Raw genomic sequence first — 7,540 nt, forward strand, 5'->3', positions numbered from 1 at the left:
TGTACTTTTCATCGTGCCTGTTGCTAAGGTATGGCAACATGACTGGTGTCTTCACCAGACACCAGTCATGTTGCCATACCTTAGCTTGTTCTGAACTGACGCCACTGAATTGTCATGCATGATGACCGTCCCATCGTCCAAAAGGGCTGTATCTTGGTTACCGCATAGATCCAACACTGTACTACTGTAATATGAAAAAAAAGGGTCGGGCGGTATATCCCTCCCAACTTTTTAATTGGCAAGATTGCGCAGGAAGTGTCGGGCGGTATATCCCTCCCGTGGCAGCCAAACTGTTAATATGGATTGGGAATCATATCCTCCTCTGAATACAGCATGTACAAGGAGCGAAAGTCCAAAAAAGGTAAGATAATTTCATTATGTTTATAAATGTCAACACAGTCGTGGCTGTGGGAACTTGGCTCAGTTGGCTGGTAGCTAGCTGCTACAGGCTAGCCTATATGGCTAGCCCATGCAGATAGGATAGCATGGCTCGTTTTTTTGGAAGCTTAGCTGTTAGATAATTAAAGCTGCAAATCTGTCTATTGAGGGTCCATTCCTTGTAGAAGGAGTGACAGTGGAAAAAAATGTAAGATAATCTTATGTTTATAAATTTCAACACAGTAGTAGGCTATGCTCTTGGGTCTGGGCTAGCAGCTAGCTAACATGCTATATACAGTAGCCTAGCTGTAGGCTGTAGCTGTATATGGCTCGTTTTCAATAGCAACTGAGAAACACACCAAGCTAACATTTGAGCTAAAGAGGGGGTCCACGTCGACCCCCTGGAATCCGGACTTTAGGGGGTCCGTGAAATTGCTTGTTTAAACAGTGTAAAAAAAAAGGGGGAAAAAAAACATAGCCTACATTATGCATAGCATTATTTTAGGGTCATTATGTTCTGTATAGTAGGCTCTTAGTTGTGTATGGTTGATATTATTTACAGGGGTGTCACAAGGGAGGGAAAGTGGGACTGAGTTACTAGGGCCCAAGGTGGAGGAGCCTTAATTATTTTATACTTTAGCTATTGAAACAGCAGATCTACAAGCTCACAGCACTGCAAGCTTGTAGATCTGCTTTTTTTTTTAAACGTGGGGTCCCTGAAACAAAATATTTTGAGATGGGGGTCCGTGGCCAAATACATATAATTTTGGGGGTCCTTCACATGAAAAGGTTTGAGCACCACTGACATAGAAAATATTCAAAGGCACACATTTTTATGATTTTTCAAAAAATGCAGATCTACAAGCTTGCAGCGCGTGCTGTGAGCTTGTATATCTGCTATTTTTCAATAGTTAAGCACAAACTGAGTGAATCATTGTATCCAGGGCTCATAATTGTGCGACACCCCTGATTATATAGAAATTATGATCTGTGATTAGTTGGCTCAGTGGTCTTTAACGATTTTTAGTCCAAGAACCACTAGCTGAGAGATGAAGGGACCCCCCAGTCCCCAGTACATATTGGCTAAAAAAGATTGTGTTGCAGTTTAAACCTTTTCATAGCTTGAGCTTGAGCACAAGCTTATCTTGTTGTGCTGCTAGATCTGCTATTTTCAGCTAATGCACCCCTAATGCACAGAAAATGAATGCGAGGTGTTCAAAGGCACAGGTAAAGATAACATACTCACATACAATGCTTTGTCGAACAAACAGACAAAAAAATACATCTGTCTGTGCCCAAAGACCAAACTGAAGTGAACAAACTATGCTGTAGTGCTAATTACAATCTGCCACACCTGGCACAAATTAAAATTGTTTAACACCTGTTCTAAAAAAAATAGCCGATCTAGAAGGTCACAACATGTCAGTTATTTTCGTCTAAGGGGTTTGGTGTACAGGGGAAAAAGTTTAAGTATTGAAGGTTAAAATTCAGAAAATAAAACATCAACATGAATCCAATATGGGGGTCCATGATGATTACTTGGTGCAGCAGTAGCCTACTCTATAGAAACAGAATAAGTGTATCCAGCGTATCTGCACACTTCTAAACTGTCAATTTAAAATATGGGGTGCTGTGATTGATTAAAGGGATATTCCACTTTCAAAAAAACTTTTTGTCATTGTATGGTCTAATCAGGCTTGTATGAACACCCTGAACAGTTTTTAATTTTCTTCATTCAGTATTTAGATATTTGATGTAAATGTTACCAGGCCCTCCAGGCTCAGGGCCTCTCCCCACACATACTCATTGTAATTATTTGGGAAAATGGAAAAGATTAAATACAATAAAAACATATAAAAAATAAATGAAAAACGTTATGGAAAAATCACGTCCTGCTCACGTATTAGGAGGGTAGTATGAGTCACCAGAAAAAAATAATGGGTGTTTTTAAATAATCTTTCGTGGTTAAAATGGAGTTTGAAGTTACAATGAGTGTGTGTGGGTAGAGGCACTGAGCCTACACTTTTTTTTTTACCATACAGCAACACTGTGGGTGGCTAACTTCAGCTTGGTGTGTCCAACCACCTGACAACCAGGTATACTTAATGAGTTTTATTTTCTTTATTTTTTTGGTGGTGGTGAAGGATGGGGGAGCCTTGGGAATCCTGCCCGTCTAAGGTCCTGAAGTTACAGCCTCAGCTCCAGAAGATGAAGAATGTAATTTCCAGTATCAGTAAGTTGATTCACACATGTTTTTTTTTTCTTTTTTTGTAATGTAACTTCAATTTGATAGTGTTGCAGTTGTCAATTATGTCAGCTACTTTCTTTGTCTCACTTGAAACTTTACTTAATCCACGTGCCCTGTGTGAGTTCTGTGATGATTGGACAAATATTGGTTGCGACCGTCAAGTCGCAGTTACTACCTCCACAGTCTGTCTGTCAGTCAGTCACAGACGTCACGTGACATCACTTAACACTTTTCCTCTACTCATATCTCCGCCACTGTTGCCCCTATACATGCCAAACATTGCACACACACCCCTTGGCTGCCAAACCACAACCTCCACCCATTTCTCACTCTTCTAGCACCACCATGAGGCCCATTCTTGCAAAACAAATTTTTGGACACTACTCCTAACAGAATTTGCCCTAAAATCACGCAAAGCCGTACAGTCATAGCACAACTTCTCCCCTCATTTCTCTCTAGCGCCACAATCAGGCTGATTTTTTTCAAACACATTTCTGGACACTGCTCCTACAGATTCTGCCCTAAAATCACGCAAAGCGGTACACAGTATATCTAGACTCATGTCATCAACATGAATCTGTCCCATTTCCCATATTCCCTCCTGATTGGTTACCATTGCCTACTAAAGTTTGTGCATGCAACCTGACGGTCGCTTATCTCCCGGTTTTAGGGAGTCTTACTGGTAATATGTCTTGTATGTGTCTATAGAGTTAACATTACTCTAATAGACCCTCAGGTGAGGTTAAAATATGCACATGTCTTCCCGCCCTGTGTATCTTTGGTTTCTTCCTGAAAGCCTCTGAGTTAAAAAGGCCCAATTGAAATACACACATTAATTACATAAAATCATCCCCTACACTTTTTACCATACAGCAACACTGTGGGTGGCTAACTTCAGCTTGGTCACCAGTCCACCCACCTGACAACCAGGTATACTTAATGAGTTTTATTTTCTTTCTTTCTTTTTTTGGTGGTGGTGAAGGATGGGGGAGCTTTTTGAATCCTGCCCGTCTGAGGTCCTGAAGTTACAGCCTCAGCTCCAGAAGATGAAGAATGTAATTTCCAGTATCAGTAAGTTGATTCACATGTTTTTTCTTTTTTTGTAAACTTCAATTTGATAGTGTTGCAGTTGTCAATTATGTCAGCTACTTTCTTTGTCTCACTTGAAACTTTACTTAATCCACGTGCCCTGTGTGAGTTCTGTGATGATTGGACAAATATTGGTTGCGACCGTCAAGTCGCCGTTACTACCTCCACAGTCTGTCTGTCAGTCAGTCACAGACGTCACGTGACATCACTTAACACTTTTCCTCTACTCATATCTCTGCCACCGTTGCCCCTATACATACCAAACTTTGCACACACACCCCTTGGCTGCCAAACCACAACCTCCACCCATTTCTCAATCTTCTAGCACCACCATGAGGCCCATTCTTGCAAAACACATTTTTGGACACTACTCCTAACAGAATTTGCCCTAAAATCACGCAAAGCCGTACAGTCATACCACAACTTCACCCCTCATTTCTCTCTAGCGCCACAATCAAGCTGATTTTTTCAAACACATTTCTGGACACTGCTCCTACAGATTCTGCCCTAAAATCACGCAAAGCGGTACACAGTATATCTAGACTCATGTCATCAACATGGATCTGTCCCATTTAGCGCCACTATCAGGCCAATTTTTTCAAACACATTTTTGGACACTGCTGACCTTACGGTCACTTATCTCTCGACTAGGGAGTCTTACTGGTATCCCAACTTGAAAAAGCATTTTCTGTTTACTGGAGAGATGGAGAGTTCGCAAGTTACTATGAAAAGCTCCTCCGCCCCTGATTTCTCACATGCCCTCTTCTAGCGCCACCACGAGGTTGCTTTTTGCAAACAACATTAATGGCATCAATGGCATAGTTTTACTGAGGTTAGGATCCCTTGCTTTTGTTGCATTGCTAAGACAAAAATTTATAAAAATAAATCTACCCCCCATTGATTCGGGGACCCGAATACATTTGGGTCCCCATCCAGAATCAATGGGAGGTAAATTCACTATAATAAAATGTGTTTCTTAGGAATGCGACCAATACAAAAACAATTGTTGAACTTAAAGTTAAGTCTCCATAGCGTGAGTAATCAATAGAAAAAAAGTCATTTTGGGGGTGAACTATTCCTTTAAGGTTAGGTTTAGGCATAGTTTTACTGACGTTAAGATTAGGGTTAGGTTTAGGCATAGTAGCATTCACCAGCGTGGCCAGATGGTCACTTATCTCCCAATTAGGGAGTCATGGTTTTACAAATACGCACTAGAAACATGTTTTTGCGCTTCATTCCAGGCATTGAGCACCTGCCAGATCTACAGGGGCTTGTTGAGATGGTTGGGGACATTGAGACGAGCGGATCCAAGGTGTTGGCTGTTGGGGTGCAAGAGCTATCCAGGTATGTATAAATTAATTATGGATTTTACATTTTTGATGGTACGATTAGTCTGTCTCTGAGTAAAAATCTAGGTTCCACAAATGTTTTGGTATGCATTCATTTATTTATTTTTCACGACACTACAGATGCTTCACAGCGACCTCACACTTGTTTGTATGTTCAACATACATTTCACACTACAGTGAGAATATTAACTATCTTAACTATATCCCATACTACGTTTTGTGATCTGCTAGAGTTAGGAAGTGAATAGTCTCGCGTGGCCAGACGGTTGCCTCCGCAATTTGGTCAAATGCTCCCAGCATACAGTCTGGCAGACCGGGGAAGAAATGATGAGTGCGGAGATGAAGCGGAAGTGGAGCCCCCTCGTCACTTCCGTTTCCGTCTCACATCACACACATTTATCATTATATAAATAAAAATCTTATAAGCATGTTTAGCTTGCTGCTTAGCAGAAATGACATTTTAAAATTAAAATATATTTTATTGAACGGTAATGCCCGTTTCCGATACTCGCCGTTCGGGAGCTGCTGTTCCAGACTCTATATAGCATTCAGAGATTGTGGAATAGTTGTCTGGCTACGCGAGACTAGGAAGTGAAGGTCTCACAGTGGTCTGTTTCCGTGGTCCACTTGAAGAACAGAAACATTGTGAAATGTGTTAATCATGGCATCTCTATTCACAGGCTGTGGACTCTGTGTCCTCGGAACTGGCAGCCATTCAGCACAGTGCTAAGGAGGACTACAGTCACCTGTTCCACCAGCTGTTTGACAAATTCTTCATGACTGAAGAACTGGAAGGGTGCAGTAGTCACAGGGAGGCATAGAGCTCGAGTGCAAACATATGCTGTACCCCACCAAAGTGGAAGCAATTCAAAGTAAGTTTACCTCACACTTGTGGGTTTTGTAAAGTATATTCAGATATATGATGTAACCAATGGATTTGTTATATATGGGAAATGTGTGTCTGATACATTGTGCAGTAGATGGTAAAGAAATGCAGCCAACAACATGATGTTGCAGTGGTGGGACAGTCTCTCTGAGCCATATTGGCCATGTATGTGGCTATGCTGTGTCTCAGAGTCTGTGCAGAGCCAATACTTTTTATTTTTATTTTTTCTCCTACTGACTGAGTGAAGGATCGAACGTGGGGAAAACATGTTGAATGTGCTTAGCTCATTACATCTTCTCTGTCTGCAGTCTTACGGTATGGCACCGAAGCTGGATGGAAGGCAGTGTCCGTGGAAAGCATCAAGACTGGTTGGACAACGCCGAGGTGATTCACAGCGAGGGAAAGAGCGGGCTGTTCTTCCTGAGAAGACTGAGATCGTTTGGCGAGTGCAACAGGATGCTACAGATGTTCTACCAATCTCTTATGGCAAGTTTTCTTTTCTGGAATAACGTGCTGCGGGAACAACAGAGTGGGTGACACCTTCAACCTCAACAGACTGGTGAGGAAGGACTCTGTTTTTGGGTTCTCCTTGCAGGGGTGGAGGAATTGGCCAGGGTTCAGGAAACTGGATACAATCTTGAACTCCTCCCACCCCCTCCACCTTGAGATACTCGGATACTGGAGTAAGAGACAGAGGAACCGATAGATTCATGGGAGAGACTGGGATAGTCCTTTGTGAATGTTGTTCTCACGTTATACAATGAGACACAACGGTCGTTTGGTAAGGACAACTTAACTTGTAACTGGAATAGTTGTTACTGTTTGTTCTTGTCCGGTTTAGCTGGGAGCACATGTCACTTCTGCTTTTTGCACTGACCAATGGACACTTTGCACTCTCAAGTCAACTTTTAAGCTCTGCGCTTGTAAGTAGTGAAGTATTATTGCATGTGTTTTATTGCATGTGTTTGACTTAACGGTGAGACACTTATGTAGCAGTGACTATTTTGGACACATTTGATTAGAGTTACTTTTTCTTGTTTGGCACTGCATTCATGTTCAAGTTTGTTTTTATTTTAATTGGAATAAAGACCACTTTGGACGTAGTTTGGGTTGTATAACTAAAATTTATCGTACTGTTAAAAGCACTTCATCCTCAGCCACCCTACAGAAAATAAAGTTTTATTGAAGGAAATTATTGTTTTTATATCAATATCTGCATGTATACTGTATCTCATTTACAGCTCCAAGTGAGAAGAAGGTTCTGGAAAATTAAATCACAATTATTGCTCATTAATGGCTCAAAGTATATAGCCATTAGAGCTCTCACCTAGGTCTCATTTATAGCCATTATAGAGCTCTCACCTAGGTCTCATTTATCGCTCCTATCATCTCAAATGAAGCTACTCAATTATTGCTCATTAATGGATCCAAGTGAGATCTCACCTATTGATCCTAAGGAATTTTAAGAGCAATAAATGAGACTTAAAATGATCTTCAAATGAAACTCAAAGGAGAAACAAAGGAGAAACAAATGAGTAGCTTAGGAGCAATAAATGAGACTTAAAATGATCTTCAAATGAGGCCCTATCC

The 7,540-nt window shown here is 41.1% G+C and overlaps 1 long non-coding RNA gene across 1 annotated transcript; it reads left to right on the forward strand.

Moving 5' to 3' along the window:
- Positions 1-4,989: 4,989 nt before the first annotated feature.
- LOC308283588 lies at positions 4,990-6,940 on the forward strand. The gene is made up of 3 exons (XR_013961939.1): positions 4,990-5,059; positions 5,745-5,936; positions 6,259-6,940. It is a non-coding gene; the product is annotated as an uncharacterized lncRNA (long non-coding RNA).
- The last annotated feature ends 600 nt before the right edge of the window (positions 6,941-7,540 follow it).

The sequence above is a fragment of the Nannobrachium achirus genome, assembly GCF_963921795.1.
Source record: "Nannobrachium achirus genome assembly, chromosome: 4".
Lineage (NCBI taxonomy): Eukaryota > Metazoa > Chordata > Actinopteri > Myctophiformes > Myctophidae > Nannobrachium > Nannobrachium achirus.